Source organism: Cupressus sempervirens, chromosome 7 (assembly GCF_028749045.1).
Source record: "Cupressus sempervirens isolate cs-2001-9-10 chromosome 7, ASM2874904v1, whole genome shotgun sequence".
Classification (NCBI taxonomy): Eukaryota; Viridiplantae; Streptophyta; class Pinopsida; order Cupressales; family Cupressaceae; genus Cupressus; species Cupressus sempervirens.
In genome coordinates, this window is record NC_143124.1 from 810,705,547 (window position 1) to 810,729,075 (window position 23,529).

Here is a 23,529-nt window from a genome sequence, read left to right on the forward strand (position 1 = left end):
AGTCAACTTCTTTCCAATCAAGATGCACCTAACTACTTCTATGAAGGAAAAGGGAGAAGGAGATGCAAGAAAGTAAATTGTTGAAAGGAAAAGGGGGGTCATGCACCTAATTAAAATGGTTGTAACTCTTCTCAGTGATGCACAACACATTGATGAAACACCCAAATACACAAGTCTTGGCTCTATTCTACCTTCTAAAAAACCACATGCAGGTTTGGAACTAATCAAATGCTGAAAGGAAAGACATCTTCACAGTACAACAATCATTAATAGTTTGAACACAACATATAATTCTAAGGAATAAGGAAAGAAACATTCAAGGAAAAGAAAGATACATGCATAGACTAATCAATAGCAAGAAGAGGTAAGAAACCAGCTATTTCATTATTGGGAGGCAAGGAATACAATTGCAGAGCACAAGGCTACTATAGGAAAACATGACAAAATAGAGAAGGAATCTTTACAAATATTTACAACTACCTTTTATAGAGTTCTGACATATCTTTGATGCTTACATTGAATCCAAAATCCCAACTAGGTGGAGTTGGATTATAGACGAGAGCAATAACTAAGAATCAGAAGAGAAATCTAATTAGATGCACATCCCAACATTGGAAAATCTAATTTTTGCATGCAAATCTAGCCCTGAAGAGATAGAAATGATGACCATAACTACTCTAGCTAGTAGATGAATAGCCATGGTAGAGAACAGACAAAAACTACATTTATCAGGCATGGAGAACACCAAAAGGTGGCTATAGATGATAAAAGGATTTGTTTTGCATTGATGGGTTGCTTGATTTTGTGTTCACAACAACATCAAGTTATTTGTATCATCATTCAACATAATTCAACAGTCAACCTCACCATGTAGCCCTATAACTTTGAAGCATGTTGCCAAATCACCCTTCTTTTCTCATAGACATGTATAGTCTGTGCTTGCTCTTGTTCACCACCTCACAACTCTATTTCTTCATGGCCTTGTGAAACTATGACCTCTTCCTATTATGCTTTATCATTGCTTCATAGCTGTCTATTACTTTAATCCACTAACTATTGTGACCTTATGATGACCCTTGAACTAACTATCACATCCTGACAGTAGTTGATGACTTAACATTTCTTTTTCCTATGATTCTATGATGCCTTTTATCTTTACCTTTATTGTCCCTCTGCAACCACCAAACATACATCTTTCTTAACTATCCAATATTGTGACTACTACCTTGGATGACTGCCATCTCACTTTGCATCTTTGAAACTAAAACTCTAACTATAGATGAATCTTTGCTCATGTTGTGCCTAACCCTTAACCACTTCATCATTTCTTTGTTTGCAACTTCATGACTTATGTTTTAAACTAGAAATTTAGCCTTGTGAGAGTGCAACAAGAGGCTTTTGCTAATTCATAGCCTACACTAAGGTTCAACATTAATTGCATGCGACAATGAAAAATTTTGATATCTAAGTTCCATTACACCTTTGCAACATAAATCATTAACTCAACAATTGACCCTATGATGGTGCGAACAAAGCATTTTGCATCACCACCAACCTAATTTTGGGTAAACCTTGACTACAAGCAAGGATGTGAAAGCCATATTTTGCACCTTCACAACTTGAAATCTTCATTGACCATGTTGACCTGTGATGCTATGAAGACTGCTCATCTGATGCCCAAAATTGCTTATCACTATAGCAATAGCAATAAGCCCATTACTTGTTGTTGTATCCATTTTTTGTGTTTGTCATCCGACAATGATCTCTATATCCTATATCAATGAGCCTTGGCATCACTCATTGCTATATCATTTTATTGCTTCTACACATAGCAATAACCAATGTCATTATAGCCTATAGTGATAGGGCAATTGTACACAGTTCTAACCTGTGAACTATCGAACTAGCAAAAAACTATTTTTTTGACAATCAACTAAATTGATATGACTCCTCTAATGAAAAAAATGCACCATTTATTTTTTGCACCTAATTTTTCTCTAAACCACGCATTATTTTTGCCAAAAACTATAGAAATTGCATCAATGAGTGCCCAAAAACCGCATAACATATCCCATGGAAGATGTCTCTAATCGGTTATCTACAATGGGATAAATGGTGACAAAATTATCAACAAAATCCTTAATATGCTCATTCAAGCCCAAGGGGTTGAACCTATGGGGGGTGTTAAACAAAAAGAAGGGAATATAGTGGGGGTTGAAATTTAGAAGGAGGAAACCACTATGGAGTAGGATGCTGCTATCAAACAACCTCTAGACAATCTAGATTTTACCAAATTGGAGGAATCCATCACCACCCTGATCAAGAAAAATGAGGACCTCAAGGAGAAATTTGGTTGGGTTGTAAAATTTTATGTTCCTATGGTGCATTCCATAGCTATCACCCTCCACCTTTTTCAAGCTAGGAAGGAGGAGAATGCAGATGTCAAAGACATGGAAATAAATCATTTGATGTATGGCTTTTTAGTAGACAATTTCCTATGTCTATTGCTGGAGAACCCGAGGAACCAAAATAAGAAGACTTAGCTCCTCTCTTGCTTTCTTTTTGTCTATGGTTTGTAGTTTCTACTTGGCCCAAGGGCCTTTTTTTTGTTAATTAATAGACTTTTTTTTATGCCTAGAGATGTTTATTAGGCTAGTTTTATGTATAATCTTGGCAATATCTTAGTTATTGGCTATAATAAGTTTAAGTATAGAAACATTTTTTTTGGGGGGTTTTTGATATTAAGGACGGGAGTTGGTTAATTGTTTGGTAATGATGATCAATTGATCTTCAACCTTGTTTTTCTATTTTGGGTCAACCCCCTTTTTGGCTTCTTTTTAATATAAAAAACATCACCTATGTAGATTTGGTATGTCATTGCCTAGCACATATTATTTTTATAGAAATTCACCATTTAGCAATCCAATGTCACGATATAGTTTATTTTTCTTCTCAATAAAAAACAAATAATAATAATAAATTAGATTCTTTCATTTACATCTTGGTAATCTAATTTGTAGAAAAAATGTGTCTAAAATTATTATTTCATTGAAATGACAAAACTGCAACATTTCTTATAAGCTATAGAGAAACATGCCATTGTTATTTTCTTTTAGTTATATCCAAATACTTTAACTTAGAATTAAGGGAAATTAAAACATGTTGCAGTCAACAATTGGTAACTTATAATTTCTACTGCCTGGTCTCACCCACAAAACTTTTTTATTCTTGGAAATACTATGACACATTTGATTTGCCTAAAATCTTCTATACATATTTTTGCCAAATAAATTAGAGCTTTTACATTGAACATGGTTTCATGGGGAATTTAGTGTGTTTTCTACCTCTTATCTAGAATGAACAATTGGACAATGCTCATCCAACAAAGAAGAAGATAAACGATAGTAGTGTACAAAAAACAAGAAACCTATTGTTAAATATATTAAATAAATTCTATAAAATTACAATCTAGATTAGTTAAGAGTCTTAAAATCATATATGTCATTAAATTGTTTTACCCCTTTCTTGAAAAGATTATTAGCATTTTAGGAAAATTTATAGCCAAGGACTAGACTTGATAACAGAAGAGGATTCCACCAAAGAGATGCATTAGAAAAGTTGAAACAATTTTTTCATGAATTAATTCCCGAATGAATTTCCACCTTATGTAACTATGGGTTCATAGGAAAAATTTTTTAATTAAAAATTTGAGAAATTTACCCACAATTTGACTAATTTATTTGCATTTTTTTTTTAATAAAGTTTTTTCAAAGCTAACCTTTAACAACTTGTGATTTTTCATAAAATAAAGATGTGATTCTCTAGAATCTTAATAGATGGTAAATGATTGTAAACAGACAAATAAGTGGTTTTTATATAAGGCTATCACTGATATTTTTCTATTAATTGGTTTGATTTCTATGAATGTTGTATTTGATAGGATTTAATTCAATGAAGTTAAAACAAACTTGAATTGAGAATTGGCACTTTGATGTTCATTTTTTCTATTGTCTCAATGTAAGCATATTAATGATTATATGAGCACCAATAGCTCATTAGCATCTCAAAATATAGCCACTCCTAAACCTTTTTAAATAAATGATGATCATCTGTAATAGACTGAGGTAAATATATATAGATGATAACATTGAAGTAATCAAATTATGCCATCCAAAAAAACATAAACAAATAATAGCCAATTTTATTAGCTAACATAATAATCCATAAATGATTTGAGATGCAGATCAACTGACAAAATAATTGTTTAATTATATTACCTTTGCTGCCTATCCACCTTCATGTTGTGTCAATTATTGTTCTTCTCAAAGGAGAAAAGGAATTGTGGATTTTGTTCACATTAGGGAAATTAAATTTCAAGTTAATGAGAGGAGAATTACATTGAGCTTTACATGTACTCAAATGGGGCCTTCTATCCTACTATATTTAATCACATTCACAAAAGGTGCAATCTTATTCAAAACCAAACCCAAGTTTAGCCACTTCTCTTGATATTGATTTTTTTTGAAGAAAGTGGAACTAATGACTTTAAAAAGGGTGTAGGATGGCCTAAAATTTATTGTGTTAGGGTCTATATTTGAATGGTTGAAAGAGTGTCAACAATGATCATAGAAAAAAACAATATAGAGTAGGCTTCACACTAACATGAGCTAGGTAGGGATGATTTTTTTTGCAAGTGTAGTAAGACAATTGTTCTATTAATCATGTATCTAGAATGTTTAAGTATTGATAAGGCACATGAAATTCAACAAAAACCCTTAAATTTTCACATTAATATGAGTAGTTAAAATTTTCTATTGCTATAGAAATAACATAACATAGACTATTGATAGTTGAAAAAGGGGAAAACATAACCAAATTTTGTGTCTTGGGGTGAATCAGTTACCACAAAAACATTTTCAAAAGTCCCAAAGATGCCTTAAACTTAGTTGTTGCTGCTACAAAAATCACTCCTTAAAACTTGATAGGTGTTTAGTTAATTTATGAAGCATTTACTGAAATAAGCGACTATGCAAAAGAAAGTAATCATTAACACAGTAGACACCAAATTTACGTGGAAACCCAATATGGGAAAAACCACCAGCAACTAGTCACCAATTTTCACTCTTCTGAAGTGAGCCCTGTTAGGAGCCAACCCTGTTAAAGGTTACAAAACATACTGTTAGGTGTGACCCTGTTAGAGGATTTAATCACCCTGTTAGGAGTGGCCTTGTAAGAGGTCTTTTGAACAATTCAACTGAATTGCCACCCTGTTAAAGGATTTATGAAATGGCTGTTAAACCAACTCTGTTAGGAGATTTTGGAATCACTGTTACAATGGTTAGAAAGAAACAATGAATGATCTGAAAATACATGCAACTTATCTTGCTGAATACAAATCTCAGTTTAGCTCCACGAGATCCTTACTGATCAAATATATCTCTGCAGCTCCAAGATTTCCCTCTGCTCAATTCTGCTTAGGCACACGCAAGTCTCTTCCTTGCACTTCCTTACACTTTCCGTATATTCATTCTCTCCTCTACTTTTTTTTCATCTTGAGCACCTCTTTATATATTATTCATAATACCAGGTCAGCCCAACCAACTTGTTAAAACAATTCCAAAGTCGGCTTGCCCAACCAACTTGACTAAACATATTCTAAAGTCAGCTTAAAAAAAAATTCTTCACTGGCCGACACTGCTCGGTCAATACAGAACAAAAACTTCCTTCCTGTGTTAACCGGCAGAACTCGGTAAGAACTACAATTATCGGGAAATTCTGTAATCCTGCCACTTCCTTTGGAAACCGACTGGACTCGGTAAAAGCTGTCTTCGACTACCGAGTGAGCTCGATGAAAACTCAGCTTTCCTTATCTTACCGTGCGAACTCGGTTAACACTAACCGTTCGTTACAAAATATTTTGATACCCGAGTGATCTCGGTAAGAACTAAACTTTCCTTAGCTTACCGAGTGAACTCGGTTAACACTAACTCACCGTGCGACATACCGGAATGCTCGGTATACACTGCAAAAGGCTTTTACTGACCAACTGAGCTCAGTAGACTCTGTAAACTGTTTTCCTGGTTGATAAAACTCGGTAGACTCTGTCTGATAACTGATATGACATATGTGTAACATCAAAGACAATACACAATTACTTAATTGTATCCAATAATCTCCCTCTTTGGCATTGATGGCAACACAACATGTCATAGCAAAAATGAAATTTGAAAGCAAGTCTACTGCAACACAACACAATTAACAATTCTCCCTCTAAGATAGAGAACTCTCCCTCTTACAGTAATCTCCCTCTGTGAAGAAATTACTTAATCAAATTTTGGATTTTGGAAAAGATATGACAGTAAAACTCTCCCTCTTTGACAACACATGCCAAAGACCATCTAATTTCAAATGAATTTCATTGTACCTTTAGTACTGATTCATATGCAATATTTCCTTGATTTTCTGCATCAACTGATGATTGTTCAATTTTGTAAGAGCTGATGCATCACTAAAACTTATTTTAGTGAACTTCAAATAGGGGAATAACCCCTAACTTACCTCTGAGATACAAAAATGCATCCTTAGGTAAAGGCTTTGTGAATATGTCAGCAATCTGTTCCTTTGTATGTACATATTCCAATCTGATTTCCTTGTCCTGCACCAATTCTCTGACAAAGTGATACTTGATTGCAATGTGCTTAGTCTTAGAATGCATTACTGGATTTTTAGATATATTGATTGCACTTGTGTTATCACAAAACATGACGACTGGTTACTTGATTTCCATCTTCATGCCTTGTAGCAATTGCTTGAACCAAACAATATTAGAACAGTTTACTGCTGCAGCAACATACTCTGCCTCTGCTATTGATTGAGCTGTACAATTTTGCTTTTTGCTTACCCAAGAAACCAACCTCTTTCCAAGAAAGAATGCACCTCCACTTGTGCTTTTTCTGTCGTCAAGGTTTCCTACCCAATCAGCATCAGTAAACACTTTTAAGTCTAGGTTTCCTCCAAGTTTATACCATAATCCATAATCTTCAGTTCCTTTCAGATATCTCATTATTCTCTTGATTGCCATCATGTGATTTTCTCTTGGTTTGGTTGAAAATCTTGCCACAATTCCAACTGCAAGAGCAATATCTGGCCTAGTATGAACTACATATTGCAACTTTCCAATTATAGATCTGTACAATGTCTGATCTATTTCCTTTGAATCATCTTCTTTGGTAAGTTTTAGTCCTGTACACATGGGAGTTCCAACTGGTTTACAATCTTCCATACCAAACTTTTTCAATATCTCTTTGATATATTTTGGTTGAGTGATGTAGATGCCATTCTTGCTCTGCTGAATTTGAAGTCCCATAAAGAATTTGATTTCACTTTACATTGACATTTCAAATTCCTTGCTCATTTGTTTTGAAAATTTTTTGCAAAGATCATCATTCCCTGTAAAAATAGTATCATCTACAAATATTTCTGCCAGGACAATCTTATTTTCTGGTCCTTCCTTGATATACAAACTACTGTTATCATTATTTCTTTGAAATCCAATTTGAATAAGATAGCTATGCAATCTTTCATACCATGCTCTAGGGGCTTGTTTCAGACCATACAATGCCTTGTGCAATTTGCAAACCATGTTCTTTTTATCTGGATCAATAAAACCTTCAGGTTGTTCAATGTAGACCTCTTCATCTAGTATACCATTTAGAAATGCTGACTTGACATCCATCTGATAAACTTTAAATCCTTTGTAGGTAGCATATGCTAATAAGGTTCTAACACCTTCCAATCTAGCAACGGGAGCGAAAGTTTCTCCATAATCTATGCCTTCTTCTTGAGAATATCCTTTGCACACTAATCTAGCTTTGTTTCTTGATACTTTACCATTTTTATCCAACTTATTTCTGAAAACCCACTTTGTACCGATTACATTTTTGTCTTTAGGCCTGGGTATAAGAGTCCATGTTTTGTTTTTCTCTATCTGCTCTATTTCTTCATTCATTGCTTCAATCCAATTATCATTTTCTAATGCATCTGTGACAGTTCTAGGTTCAAAATCAGCAAGTAAACAAGTACCCTTCAACTTACTTCTTGTGATGGTTCCATCAGATTTATTTCCAATGATCTGATCTACTGAATGATGTCTCCTAACATATTTGGCTAGAGCAGGTTCTTTTTGTTTTGGATGATTTTTGTCGTTATCTTCTTGCATTTCTCCTCTTTGCTCGATTTGGTCTGGCTCGGTATCAACTAGCACGGTATGTACCTGCTCGGTTACCTCAGGCTCGGTAATCTCTAACTCAATATTTTCTGACTCGGTAGACGTTGGCTCGGTAGATGTTGGCTCGGTAGATGTTTCTTGCAACTCGGTTAGTGATGACTCGGTAGAAGAAGATTTATGATTCTCAGATGCAGTTGATATTATATCCGAATCACTGAAGACAAATCTTTTGTGATCTTCTGGTTCTTTTCTGCTTTCTTCTTCAGTCTTTTCTGCAAATTCATCAACTTTCACATGTATACTTTCTATGACTTTGTGAGTAGATAAGTTTAAGCATCTATATGCTTTACTCTTACATGAGTATCCAAGAAATATACCTTCATCACCTTTTACATCAAATTTTCCTTTTCTAGATTCTTTCAAGATATAACATTTACTTTCAAATACTTTCAGATAACTTACATTGGGTTTATAGCCATACCATATTTCGTAGGGAGTTTTGAATGAGTCCTTTTTTAACTGTACTCGGTTTAAGGTATGAACTACTGTACTGATAGCCTCCTTCCAGTATTTGATAGCAACATTCTTTTCTATCATCAAGGTTCTTGCACAATCCATGATGGATCTGTTCCTTCTTTCAGCTATGCCATTTTGTTCAGGTGTACCTGGTGCTGAAACCTATCTTTTGATTCCTCTTTCAATACAAAAGTTATTAAATTCATGTGAAATAAATTCACCACCTCTGTTTGACCTTAGGCATTTCAATCTTTTCCCTGTTTCTTTTTCTACTCTTGCCAAATACCATTTGAACTTTTTAAATGCTTCTGATTTGTTCTTTAGGTACATGATGGTCATCATTCTTGAATAATCATCAACAAAAAGAATGAAATATTTTTCACCAGTATAGCTTTCAGTTTCAATAGGTCCACATAAGTCAGTATGCACAATTTCTAATAAATCTTCAGACTGATAATTTTTGCTTTTGAAACTAGACTTACCCATCTTTCCAATTTGACAATTCTTGCATAAACCGACCTCTGGTTTCTTTAAATCAAGAATGCTTCTTACTTTCTTGAATTTTCTTATCTTTACCAGATTGTCAAAATTCACATGACATAATATTTTATGCCATAACCAACTCTCTTCTATTTGAACAATAAAACATGAATGTTCATCAAGTTCAAGATAGAACAAGTTACCTTTAGTTTGAATACCAGATCCAATCAGCTTTCCTTTACCGTTCAGCAGTCTTGCTTTGCCTTGGATGAATTCTACTTTGAGTCCATTGTTGAGTAACTGTGCCACACTCAATAAATTGTGCTTTAGTCCTTATACCCAATAAGCATTATCACATACAAGTTCCTGGGTTAGAGTGATTCTTCCTTTTCTTTTGATGCAACAAGGTTCATTGTTTCCAAATCTTACACTGCCACCATCATACTCTTCAAATCGATCAAACTTTGTTTTATCTCCAGTCATATGATGTGAGTAGCCACTATCAATGATCCATGTATCATTCTTACTTATGTGAGAGATGAGTGTCATTTCTTCATTGTCAGATTCATCTTTTACAGCAATGTAAACAATCTCATCCTCTTCTTCATCATTAGAATCATTAGAATCTTTAGCCATAAAACATGATTTCTTACTTTTATCCTTAAATGATTTGAAATCTTTCTTACTGTTCCATTTATTATCTTTCTTTTCATCTTTATCTTTCTTTTTTGGACACCTTGCAGCAATATGACCGACTTCTTCACATGAAAAGCAGATTAGGGGTACTTTACCTTTGTATTTACCTCTTCCTCTTGAATATTTCTTTGCAAGTAGGGCTTCAATTACTTCAAGGTCGCTGTCAGAGCTCTGATCTGATTGATCTTCACTTTCTGAATTAGATTCCTTCTTCTTTTTGCCTTTGTCCTTGAGTGAAAGCTTGGCTTCAAATGCAGACTCAATGTTCTTTGCAGCTGGAACATAATTATCAAAATTATCTAATTCAAATGCTGTCAACCTTCCAACTATGGCCTCTAGGTTTATCTTGTGATTGGCATCACACCTTCTTTCTTGAATGGCTGATACCCTGATGGCATAAACTGGAAGTAGAGTTCTAAGAACTTTACTTATGACTTTCTCTTCATTGATACTTCCTCCAGAAGCTTTGATAGCACTGCCACATGCTTTAATTCTTTCAACATATTTGGCAATTTTTTCATTTTCATCTGATCGAACTGTCCTCTCAGACTTTCAACTTTGGCTCTTCTGACATTGTCATCTCCACCATAGATCTCTTTCAGTCTTTCCCACATTTCATAGGCAGTAGTGCAGTCCTTCACATCATCAAACTCTTCATAACTCAAGGCAGATGCAATATCAATCATCATAATGTTATGAGTCTTCTTTATAGCAATGTCATTGACTGATAATGTACCTGATGGTTCTACATATTTCTCATCAAGATATTTTAGACCAGTGTCACCAATGGAAGCTAGATGAAGTCTCATTAATCCCTACCATGCTGAGAAGTTGTTTCGGTTAAGCCTTGGGATTTCCCTCTTATAAGACATCTTGATCTTTGGCTTAGATCTTTGAAATCTTCTCCTGCAAGCACCAAAAGCTCTGATACCAATTGTTGGAAAATGAAGATGGTGTAACTGAGAGGGGAGGGGTGAATCAGTTACCACAAAAACATTTTCAAAAGTCCCAAAGATGCCTTAAACTTAGTTGTTGCTGCTACAAAAATCACTGCTTAAAACTTGATAGGTGTTTAGTTAATTTATGAAGCATTTAATGAAATAAGCGACTATGCAAAAGAAAGTAATCATTAACACAGTAGACACCAGATTTACATGGAAACCCAATATGGGAAAAACCACCAGCAACTAGTCACCAATTTTCACTCTTCTGAAGTGAGCCCTGTTAGGAGCCAACCCTGTTAAAGGTTACAAAACACACTGTTAGGTGTGACCCTGTTAGAGGATTTAATCACCCTGTTAGGAGTGGCTTTGTAAGAGGTCTTTTGAACAATTCAACTGAATTGCCACCCTGTTAAAGGATTTATGAAATGGTTGTTAAACTAACTCTGTTAGGAGATTTTGGAATCACTGTTACAATGGTTAGAAAGCAACAATGAATGATCTGAAAATACATGCAACTTATCTTGTTGAATACAGATCTCAGTTTAGCTCCACGAGATCCTTACTGATCAAATATATCTCTGTAGCTCCAAGATTTCCCTCTGCTCAATTCTGCTTAGGCACACGCAAGTCTCTTCCTTGCACTTCCTTACACTTTCTGTATATTCATTCTCTCCTCTACTTTTTTTTCATCTTGAGCACCTCTTTATATATTATTCATAATACCAGGTCAGCCCAACCAACTTGTTAAAACAATTCCAAAGTCGGCTTGCCCAACCAACTTGACTAAACATATTCTAAAGTCGGCTTAAAAAAAAATTCTTCTCTTGCCGACGCTGCTCGGTCAATACAGAACAAAAACTTCCTTCTTGTGTTAACTGGCAGAACTCGGTAAGAACTACAATTACCGAGAAATTTGGTAATCCTGCCACTTCCTTTGGAAACCGACTGGACTCGGTAAAAGCTGTCTTCGACTACCGAGTGAGCTCGGTGAAAACTCAGCTTTCCTTATCTTACCGTGCGAACTCGGTTAACACTAACCGTTCGTTACAAAATCCTTTGATACCCGAGTGATCTCGGTAAGAACTAAACTTTCCTTAGCTTACCGAGTGAACTCGGTTAACACTAACTCACCGTGTGACATACCAAAATGCTCGGTATACACTGCAAAAGGCTTTTACTGACCAACTGAGCTCGGTAGACTCTGTAAATTGTTTTCCTGGTTGATAGAACTTGGTAGACTCTGTCTGATAACTGATATGACATTTGTGTAACATCAAAGACAATACACAATTACTTAATTGTATCCAACAATGAGCTAGGTAGGGATGATTTTTTTTGCAAGTGTAGTAAGACAATTGTTCTATTAATCATGTATCTATAATGTTTAAGTATTGATAAGGCACATGAAATTCAACAAAAACCCTTAAATTTTCACATTAATATGAGTAGTTAAAATTTTCTATTGCTATAGAAATAACATAACATAGACTATTGATAGTTGAAAAAGGGGAAAACATAACCAAATTTTGTGTCTTGGGGTCACAACAAGAGAGATATCCCAAATAATTTTTTTGTGGTGGTAGAAGTTGCAAAAATATCCTAAAGATCATATACCTTGCATATCAAAAGAGTTTCATAGAATCCAAAAATACATTCACTTTGTTGGCCTCCAATCTAAAGGAAAATATTATTGAAGAAAGAAAAAATTGTTACAAATTACCTATGTCAAGTTCTTAATATTGTGTTTGGAAAATACTAAATTTATTTTCAAGAAGAAACTAGGTCTGTGGCAAGGCAAAACAATTCAACAAGCTCATATGTGGCTCAACACATAGTTATGTAGCCAGTGTGTTGGCAGTGCTTGACAGTTGTCTCGCCAATTTTTTCCTTGGTCTAAAAAATAGTCTTTTAGTATTTTCCATCAATAAGCAATGCCCGTAGTGAAAATAAAATTGGCTTAATTGCTAACGATGTTTAAATTCTTATTCTTAATATTGATCTCATTGATAGATTTTGAAACTTTATATATGTTAAGTTATATTTAAGCAATATGTTTATTTGTCCTATGAGATTATAAAATTTGGATATGCTTTTTATTTTAAATTATATGTAATATAGTTTATTCTTGTAACTCATTTTTTTGTTCTTCATTTCCTCTATCATGTGTGATCTAAGAGCCATCTTGTACTATATTTGAAAACTTAATGAAGGTTAATATTATATAAAAAATGTGAGAGTGTAGATTTTTTCCTTCATCTTAAATATGGTCTATCTTATAAAACCATTTTAAAATGATCTAGAAAATCAATGTGTGTTTTGTTTTCTAAGTTTTTAGATGACACTTTTTTATAAATTTTTCCATTGTAAATATTTGAGAGCTTCTTTGAAACATTCTAAACCCATCATCATTAAGTTTATTATGATGATGAATTTTGGTTAAATTTTTATATTATTTTAAATGGACATTAAAATCTAGATTTACAAGAGTTAATAAGAAGTTTATTGCCATATTTTATTATAATATCATTCAAAATGTCTTCAAATCTTGAAATTGATTATTAAGCTAACAAATTTATAAAAAAAAATTTATAGTGAGAAACATCATTATTTGTTGAACAAAAATATTAGGGATATAGTAAAGATGGAAAATAAACTACCTTTCTTGGCATAGGTTTGGAGAAAATAAGGCTCTACAATGTAGGATCAAATGATTATAACTGATGTGAGTGGGCTCTAAATTTTTTTACCCCCTATCAAACTAGGGAAGAGAGGAATCAAAATATAAGAAATAATCTCATATCTTGCAATTTCTTGATGATTACATTGTTGACATGGTAGTCCCTTACTCCTCCACTTTCTAGTCATCTAGTTGTGGGATTAGTATAAGGTAACTATTTGCATTACTTCTCTACCCACTTTCTGTTGTTTTGTTCATCTTTGGGATCTTAATTGTCCATAAGAACTAAAGATTCAAGTTTTCAACATTTAGTACATTAATAAACTACCTATCATTTAAAGAAGAAGAGACATGAAAACATTTCCTATCTTTAGAGGAGATATGAAGGGAAGGAATCAAATTTATGAAACTAGAGGTTAGAATTAGTAGGTAATAATTTTTAGGTGATACTCAAAAACTCTCTGAAGAATTCTAGATTCATTTCAAGGTATGAAATTCTAACGATATCATGATTGAGACCTATCAAGACTTAGGTTTTCTTGAAAAATGAGGACATCATTATAGGCAAGCTTAGAATTGATGAAGAGACTATTTTTTTCTAGAACTATAAGGTGATTCCTTTAAAAATGTTCCTCTCCAAATCTATTGATGAATGATGCTAAATACATAAATCAATATTGCCACAAAAAGTGGTAGAAATATCTAGGTATTCTTAAACATTGTTAGCTATGAGGTAATTTTACTAGGCTGATGGGAGAGATTATCATGATTTACAATTCAATCTTTGGTTTTATTTCACATATAATTTTAGTCTGAAATATTGTCAAAGAAGTTTGACTTTTTGAATCAGGTCAACACAATTAGATAGTATTTCTATACTCACATCACTTTTTGTTTTAAGTATTATTTATTTGTAAATAATAAGACAGTAAAGTATTAAATAATTTTTAACATGTTACATCTTATTCTCAAAAATGCCAAAAAAATAACAGCCATATGTTTTTTTGTCTTTTCATTCTTCCTACCAATGCTTTAAGTCTTTTTGAAAACTCAGTAAAACATGTTGAGTTGATCAAAATATATTAGAAGAACTTTTATGGTTTGGGGTGGAAGATAGGAAAAGGATGCCTCTAATTTAATGGGATCAATTACACAGACCTAGGAAAGATGAGGCCTTGGGTTTCCACTTCGTTAAAAATATGAATAAGGATCTTTTAGCTAAAGGAAATTTAGAGAGTGTATGTTGAGGAAAAGGAGTGGAGTCTTATTCTGTAGAGAAAACATATATTTTATTCTGCTTCCATTGGGTACTTTATGTGTGCCCAAGAATGTGGAAGGTGGTTCCTACATATGGAGATTAGGCAATTATTCTATCATTTGGGGAAACAATCCTAATGGAATTTACTTAGTGACTTCAAGACTATCTACTCTCACTTCTAAAGAGGATATCCCCTTCCAAGAAACCTACTAGATCAAGGGTATCATCCTAAAAGCATGTATCTTTTACTAGATAATGATCCAAAACAAAATTTTGTTATTGAACAATTTGTGAAAAAGAGGTTTTAATATGGCTAAAAGATGTTTTCTTTGTAAAAAGGATCAAGAAACTATTTACCATATGTTTTTTATTGTTCCTATTCTCATGAGATTTGGAATGAATGTTTTGCAAGATGGAATCTCAATTGGATTTTTGCTAGAAATGTCAAAGATTTGCGAAACAATGAATCTACTTAGTAAAAAATTACAATGAAAAGAATGTCTAAAATATTATGCCTCTCTATATATTCTAAAATTTATGGAGATAATAGAACCGTTAAATTTTTTAGGGATAAGGAATCCCCACATTGGGTGATTGCAAGGAAATCTATTAGAGGAATTAAGGAGAATTTTATCCTTATTACATAGAATACTAAAATTGGCAATGAATTCTTTTCATAGGACACCTTGTTACTCAATGATTTTAATTTCAAGACCCTAAATCAAAAAATAAGAGTGTATGCGGTTTGGCTAAGTCCACTAGATGGGTGTTTTAAGGCCAATTTTGATGATGTGGCCAAAGGTAATCTTGAGGATGTTGCTTGTGGGAGAATATTAAGAGATTCAACTGGAAACTCTATTAATGTTGTGGAATGTTTACTTAGCACTCAATCCATTGATGTGGTCTAAGAAAAAGGGGACCTTCTTGCTATTAAACTTACCAAATATGTCAACTGTAATCACTTAGGGATTGAGGGAGACTCAAAAAACATTATTAATTGCCTAAATGGGAAAACCCCGCCTACGTGAACTATCAAAGAAATCATAAAAGAATAAAGATTAATTTTAAACTCTTTTGAGAAAGTTATCATTTCCCATATGTACAGAGAAGCCAATTCTTCTATAGATTGCATAGACAACTTGGGTGTACAGGAAGAAAGGATGATTTTTTCACAAGATAATATTGCTAAGGATCTCTTAGTAAAAGAGAGGATTAAGGAAGATATAAAACATAGCCACAATGGAAATTTAAATAATTATGATGCATAAACCAAAAGTGGTACAGTAATTATTATAAGTTAATGTGGGGGAATCTTGTTGTATGGAGCATTAAAGCATGACATTTTTTTCTAGAAATTTTTTAGTTTCATTTTCCTTGCTTTTGGGTTTACTCAAAGAGATCTGGTTTCTAGATTTGAGGATATTTGTAGTAAGGGTAGAACCATGGGCAGCAAATCAAAATGACAAGAGCCAAAAAAAATTGGTGAATGGAAGGGCATACCAAAGGTTTGGGAAGAGCTAGAGATGGAAGCTTAGTTACCACTTATCTGGAAATGACTCATGGGTTTCAGCCTAAGGCAAAGATGAAATTTTTTTAACATTGAAAGGATTGTAATGCAACTATGTATGGTGTCTCCTCTTCCCTCAATAACTAATTCATTTATGAGATTTCTAGGTTAACGAACGATGGTTTGAAGTTCTTCAAAGAAATGAACACTACTAAGGAGGCCTTGTAGAAATTTCCCAAGGATGCAGATGAGAATAAAACACTAGTTAAGGTGGATAATTTTTTACCTAATAAGAAGATTATGCCTATTTGAATATGTTTCTTAAGGTGTGTTAGGGATTACATTACTCTAGATGATAGAAAGAAATATGTGCATTACTTTATCTTTTTTTTTCCTTAATCATTTTCAATATTGTGATATAATATGTTTCCCTTTCTATGTTTTAAAATACCTAAATGGGAGTGTTATAAACCATATGAAGAAATCTTCTCATCCCATCCTTCATTAAGGCCTTATCACTCTCTTTTCTAAATACTATAAATCTAGAAAGCTTAATGTGAGTTTGAAAATAAAGAGGAAAGTGGTTGTGGTATAAAAGGCAAGTACCTTGTTTCTGGTAAGGGGAAAATCATATTGAGATTAAAGATAATGCGATGGAGACAAGAGATGAGGATGATACCACCTTGGTTGATACTTAAGAACATAGGGTTTGGATGGATTTTTGGGGTGATGATGGAGACAAAATAGAAATAGGGGATGAGAGTGAGAAGGCTCATCCTGTCAAGAAAAAGAATCCCCCTCTACTACAAAAAAATACGAAAGATACTTAGGTTGAGGCTAGTAAGGAAACTCCTAACATGAATATTGTTGGATATTCAATTCCTAAATCTAAGTAGGTGCCTCCTATTAAGTAACTAAAGATGCAAGATAGATCACCAAAGTTAAGGAGAAAGTATCATTTATTGTTCCCATTGATAATTTGGTTTACAATGAAATAATTTATTTTCAGAATATGCTAGATAAGTTGGATAAATATCTGCAAAAAGAAGTGGAGATGAGTAAAAGGATGGATGAGTTCATACTGATCCAATTAAAGGAGATTCAAGGAAAAATCAAGAAAATTGTCTAGGATAGTGACAACAACATTCATGACTCCATCTAGAAGCCCATGATTGGTAAAGAAATTGGGATTAATGTGTATTTGAGGAGCCAAGGTATAGACCATCAACATGAGGTTATGGAAGGTTCAAGTTAAAGACAAGGAGTATAGAGAGAAGATAGAAGGCATCCCATGTATAGAAGAACCCTAAAGAGGACACTAGGATTATAGAGATTTAGGTAGCTAAGGCTCTTAGGGAACTAGTGTAGTTTTGGTGTCTCTATATAGTCTTGGTGGTTTTGGTTTTTTCTATCTAGTTATGGTTGTTCATCTTTTGGTTTCTTGCTAGATCATTTTTTGTCTATTTTTTTGAATCTATAAGGAGAAAATAAAATATAGGAAAAATATATTGTAGAGCCATATGACATTTTTCTTAATGGGTAGTTTCTTTGTATTCTATACCCTCCTTTTTTTTACTCTTATTTGTAAATATTAAGTAGTGGATGTTCCACAGAAGTAAGGATAGATTCCAAATTATCTTTTTTTGCTGACTAAAAAATATCTTGGGAACACTCTAGGTGCTTAAATTTAAGCACAAATTATACTTAAGTATCCATATGGAGACTTTGGGTTAGTGTTAGATCTAGTAGTTACTATTGCATGGGTTTTTTCTAAGGACATTTTGGTGGTGGACCTTCCTTTCATATACCTTTTTTTTTTAAAAAAATCTTCAATTGGTTCCCTATGAAAATTATGCACTCTCCCCTCCATCATCTCCAATTTTTCCCATCTCTCATTCTCTTGTACCCTGTCTATTTTTCCTTGGCTATTGAAGTTTGTCACTCAGTTCCTTTTCCTTTCCTTCTTATGTTCCTCTCTCTACATTGTCTCATCCCCCTCTTTTGCTAACAAATGAGGATTAGCCTCATTTAACCTCATACTTAAAAGATCACAAATCTATAATATCTTGGAATGTAAGTAAAATAGGTTGTTGTTGATGAAATATATCTATGATTTTACTATAGTTATGAATGTAGTAAATGGTAGCCAAAGTATTCTTGAATAGTATTGCTGATACAAAGTAAAAAGGTGATTATTATCTCTTGGAATATCATAGGGCTTAGCAACTCCCACAAATAGATTTTAGTCAAAATATGATAAATAAATTCATCCATATATTCTTATCATCCAATAAACTAAAATGATAGAGAAATACTTCTACAAAATAAGTAACTACAATTGGTTGTTTGATAATTCTATAGTTTTTGGTGACGATCGAGCATCTGGGGGTTTGTTTATTCTTTCACGTCCTAATAACCTGGTGGTCTCCCTCTATAAATCCTCAAATGATATGCATGTATTCTTCATGGATGTATTCTCTTAATTGAAATGGATATTTTATAGTATATATGCTAGACTAATAGTGTGACTCAAAGAAGAGATTTATGGGATTTCATTCTTTTAGACCATGTTTCTTTTATTAATGTTGATTGGAATTTTATGGGGCACTTTAATTCTCCTCTTTTAAATTATGAAACATAAGGTTTCAAAATTATTATTTTTTCTAATTCCAAGCAAGCTCTTCATGATTTTTTATTCAATGAATAGATTTTGGAGTTAGATTTGATGGTTACTAATTTTACCTAGTCAATATGTGTACTAGTAACCATCTTATTTAGGTTAGATTAGATCATTGTATTATTTCTTTCTAGTTACTTCATGTATGATAAATATTTTTTTCTTCTCATGTAAGCATTAGTTTTGACCATTATCCTATCCTCCTTGGGTGAGAACTTTCCAAATCCAAATATAAATATAAATAAATAAAAAATTAAGTTGTTAAATATGTCTTCAGTTATGAAAATGTAATAGCACATTAGTAGTATGTTATTGACTTGTTTAACATTTATAGAATAGTTAAAATACAAAAATCATTAGTTCTCCCCAAAGGTGGGAATACTTATGCATTTCCCAATTTCAATTAAATGAAAAAGTATCTACCAATCACCATCTAGAAGTAAAATAGGTTTGCTAATTTTTCTAAAGTATATTATTATTTAAAATTTATTTTTAAATATAAAAAATGTTTTATCTACAATTTTAATGGATAACAATATTCTAACAATGCTCTATAAACCTATTAGAATGACAACAACCTTTTAAATGTCCAAGGATAACCCAATGAGAAGCAACATTTAATATTGGTTGACTAATTTTTCTTATGTTTTCTTTCTTTCATTTCACTATTCTATTTTTTCATATTTCTTTGGACCATATGTGGATGATACTACCATATTTTTCAGATAATAATGATTTAACAAATTCAAAATATTATACCTTTTTGTCTTTTTTGGCAATGTCTGGGTGATCAGATCATCTAAATTTTTATAATAATAATTCTTAAAAGACCTACAATTAAAATCAAATGTAAAAAAGTTAATGTATTATTTTAATGAACTCATGTAGTATGTTAAGATCATAATTTCTTATATAATGTTATATAATAAATATAATTATTCAATAATAACATACTAAATAATAAATAATAATCTAATGTACTTTATACATATTTATGAAATAATTATAATCCATTAAATATGTACATTGAATATTATTGCATAATTAGTGCTTATTAAATTTAAAGTATATAGTTATTCATAATAAATAGTAGAATGGTTATTATAAATTATAATAGATGCTAGTCTAGGGCAAGTGCACAAAGTTGTGGTACCAAAAGGGGGTATAAGATGCCACATTTTTTCTGGAATCAATAGTTTCTGAACTCCAATGAGAATTTGAAGATAATTACACTCAAAATTTCAAGATATGATAAAAATAAAAGTCATAGTCCTTTGAATATAGTTTCTAAACTACAATTTATTTTAAATGGTAAAGTTTAAGGCCATCAAAAAAGGGTTCCACACAAAGTGGTACTATTTTTTTTACTAAAAACATAACATAGGGTCAAATGTAGTCCCCCTAAAATTCTAAAAAAAAATTTGGAAATTATTTATTCACTCTAGTCATAAGTTATGTAACACCATGCAGGTTATCTAATAATTTTTAGGTAACCTTTTAAAATGTATATATTATTTTATGAATTTTGTAAGTGGACACATCCCAAAAACATGAAATATTTGTGCACATCCCCTATAAATCATCAAAAACTAATAAAAATTTGAAACTATTTTAAAATTGTGTAGAATGGGTTCTAGTCTCTAAAAAACTAACTAGTTGTAAAATCTAACGAACGAGCTAAAATCTAACCCCTAAATACTATACATTGGTTTTTGACAAAAAATAGACATACATTCAAAAGAAATTATAGTTGAAAGGCCTTAAATAATCTAAGTTCAAAATAAATTATATGGTTATATAGATAAAACACAGATCTACAATATCATGTTATCGATATTCAACCACAAAAAAACCTATCAAAGAGTGCATAAGAAAAGTTATCCATTTTTTTGGTATAATTGTTGAAAAATACATCTTAGACCTATTTGATGCCAATGAACCTTTGGGTTGGATGTCCAAGGAAAATCCAAGACTTCTTCTTGGAGAAGCATTAAGAAGTGTACTCATACAATAGCACTAGCATGCAATGGAAATATAGTGTTTTAAATAGTTCAAACATGCTATAGTGTACATGCCCTATGTAGCAATAAATAAAGACTCGAAACCCTTTCAATTAGGACATGCTCATGCCAATTTGAGCACTAGGATCAAATACATAAAATATGACATTTAAATGTACAAAAAATATAAAATATGTTGGAATTCTTTTAGAACAATTGAGATAGGGGGTGAATCAGTAATTCAAGGTCTAGTTGTACAAATAAAACTTTTCTTATCTTAGTGAACCCATAAAATATTCTTATTCATGCATGCATCCAAATGAATATATGAATACTTAAAACTTGAAGGTTAATGTCAAATCAAATTGTAGAAATGTAAAGCATGAAACACAACATATTCATTAGCACATTTGACACAATGATTTGATGTGGAAACTCAATTTGAGAAAAACTACCAGGAACATGCTACTCCTTTTTAGCCTTCTGAAGTGATGCCCTGTGAAAGGCCAACCCTGTTAAAGGTTACAATACACACTGTTAAATGTGACCCAGTTAAGCGATTTCAATCACCCTATTAAAAGTGAGCCCTGTTAGTGGACTTTAGGCCATTCACTTAGAATGCCATCCTATTAAAGGATTTTCCAATGACTGTTAGGTCAACCTTAATCCAAAGGATTTATTCTAGACTAATACAATTGTTAGGGAGTAATAGTAGAGCTTTGATCTAATACAACTTACAACTTCACTTGCAGATTATAGATCTCTATTCAGTCCTCAATTATGCTTGGCTTTCATACTTTTCAGCTCTAACATCTCGTTCACCCTTCAAGCATTCATCTCCTTAAGCCTTCTTGCTTGGTATGCCATTGCAAACTCTTCTCTTGGGTCACTTGATGAAGCAAAACTCTTAATTCCTTGTCCTCCTTAGGTTCTTGCATATGACACCACCCTCTCTAACTATTTTCTTCATGATCAAACATTGCTATATAAAGGAAATTAGAATATTTTTCTTGCTCATTATCCATCATCTAAAATAGGGTTTTGGATTGATTAAGTAGGATACAACGTATCTACCCCATATCTTGTCTTTTCTAGAAACTTCTCTTAGAATAGATTTGAATTTTCCTAAAAATGGTTTACATCAAAATTTGTGCCACCAACTCATCAATCTTATTTTCCTCCTAGTTCACAAATTCCAAGAAAACAAATTTGTTGACTTATATTTGAAAAATCTTCAATCTTTGTCATAATGCAGTAGCTCAACATTATCAATCTTCTAATGCTCAAAAAATACTACATCACTCAGCATCAATTATAAAATCACTCAGCATCAACTAGATTTTACTGATGCTTAGAATCAACTAAAATTTACTCAACATCAATTGTCTTGCTCAAAATCCACTAGAATTTTCTAACTTTTCTCGGCACCTACTATCCACTCGATCAAGCTTGGCAGAAAAACTTTATTTAACTTGTTCTTCTAAACTTTCTAAGTGTAGCTAGCCATTTTGTAACCTTAAGTAGATCATCAATACATCATGTTATCACTATCTTAACTGATCCTTGTACTTCATTACATAAGCATAACTCAACCTTACCTCTAGGTGCTTTTCTTACATCTTATTGATCAAAACCTCTTCATCAATCAACTAAGTGATAGTAATTGAATCTTATAAGCAATTGTCTTACCAATAAGTAGTAGGTTTTACATTAGTGACAAAAAAATGATTGAAACACATAGTCTTCTTCAAAAATCTCCTTCTAAACAATATTTCTAGTCAATGACCTTTTCAATCAAATTTCAACAATCTCCCTCTTTGGCATTGATGGCAAACCAAACTAATCAACCTATATCATTAAATGATGAACATCTTGTTCAACCAAACTAACTAGTTAAAATAGTAAGGCAATACCAAAGAAAGAACTTGTATTCCTCTTTCAACAACTTCAATCTTTTGATTAGGTTATCAATTCTTTTCTTTAAAACTCTTTCTAAGTTCCTTCTTGTATCTCCCTCTTACTAAGTAGATTAGGATTTCTCCCTCTTTCTTTCTAGCTCTTTGATCAATGTCTCCCTCTCTGATCAACATATTACTTTAGGACTTTCTTCCACTTTTCTCTTGATCTTCTGATGATAATCAATTCTCCCTCTTTGTTCTAATCCTTTCTCTGATATGCTTTCTCCTTCTCTAATCACTTTCTTCCTCATATCTCTTGCACTTGATCAGTAACACTCTTCTATTGATGATGATCAATTTAATGTACTTTCTTCCTCTTTGACAACAATTCCAAATATATATAACAAACACCTAGCATCTTTAAATATATGTAGATATAGGCTTTTGTAGGTTCTTCAATTTCTCCCTTTGTCACCTTGCTTGTGACTAATTTGTAGTTCTAGTTCTATGATTACTTTAGGTAGTTCCTATAGTAAGATCCACTGCATCAATTTGTATTATATAAACATCATCTTGTTTGATGCAGGGCACTCCCTCTATTTCTTACATAGCCTTGGATAGGGGTATCACCCCTAGTTTACCTCTTAGA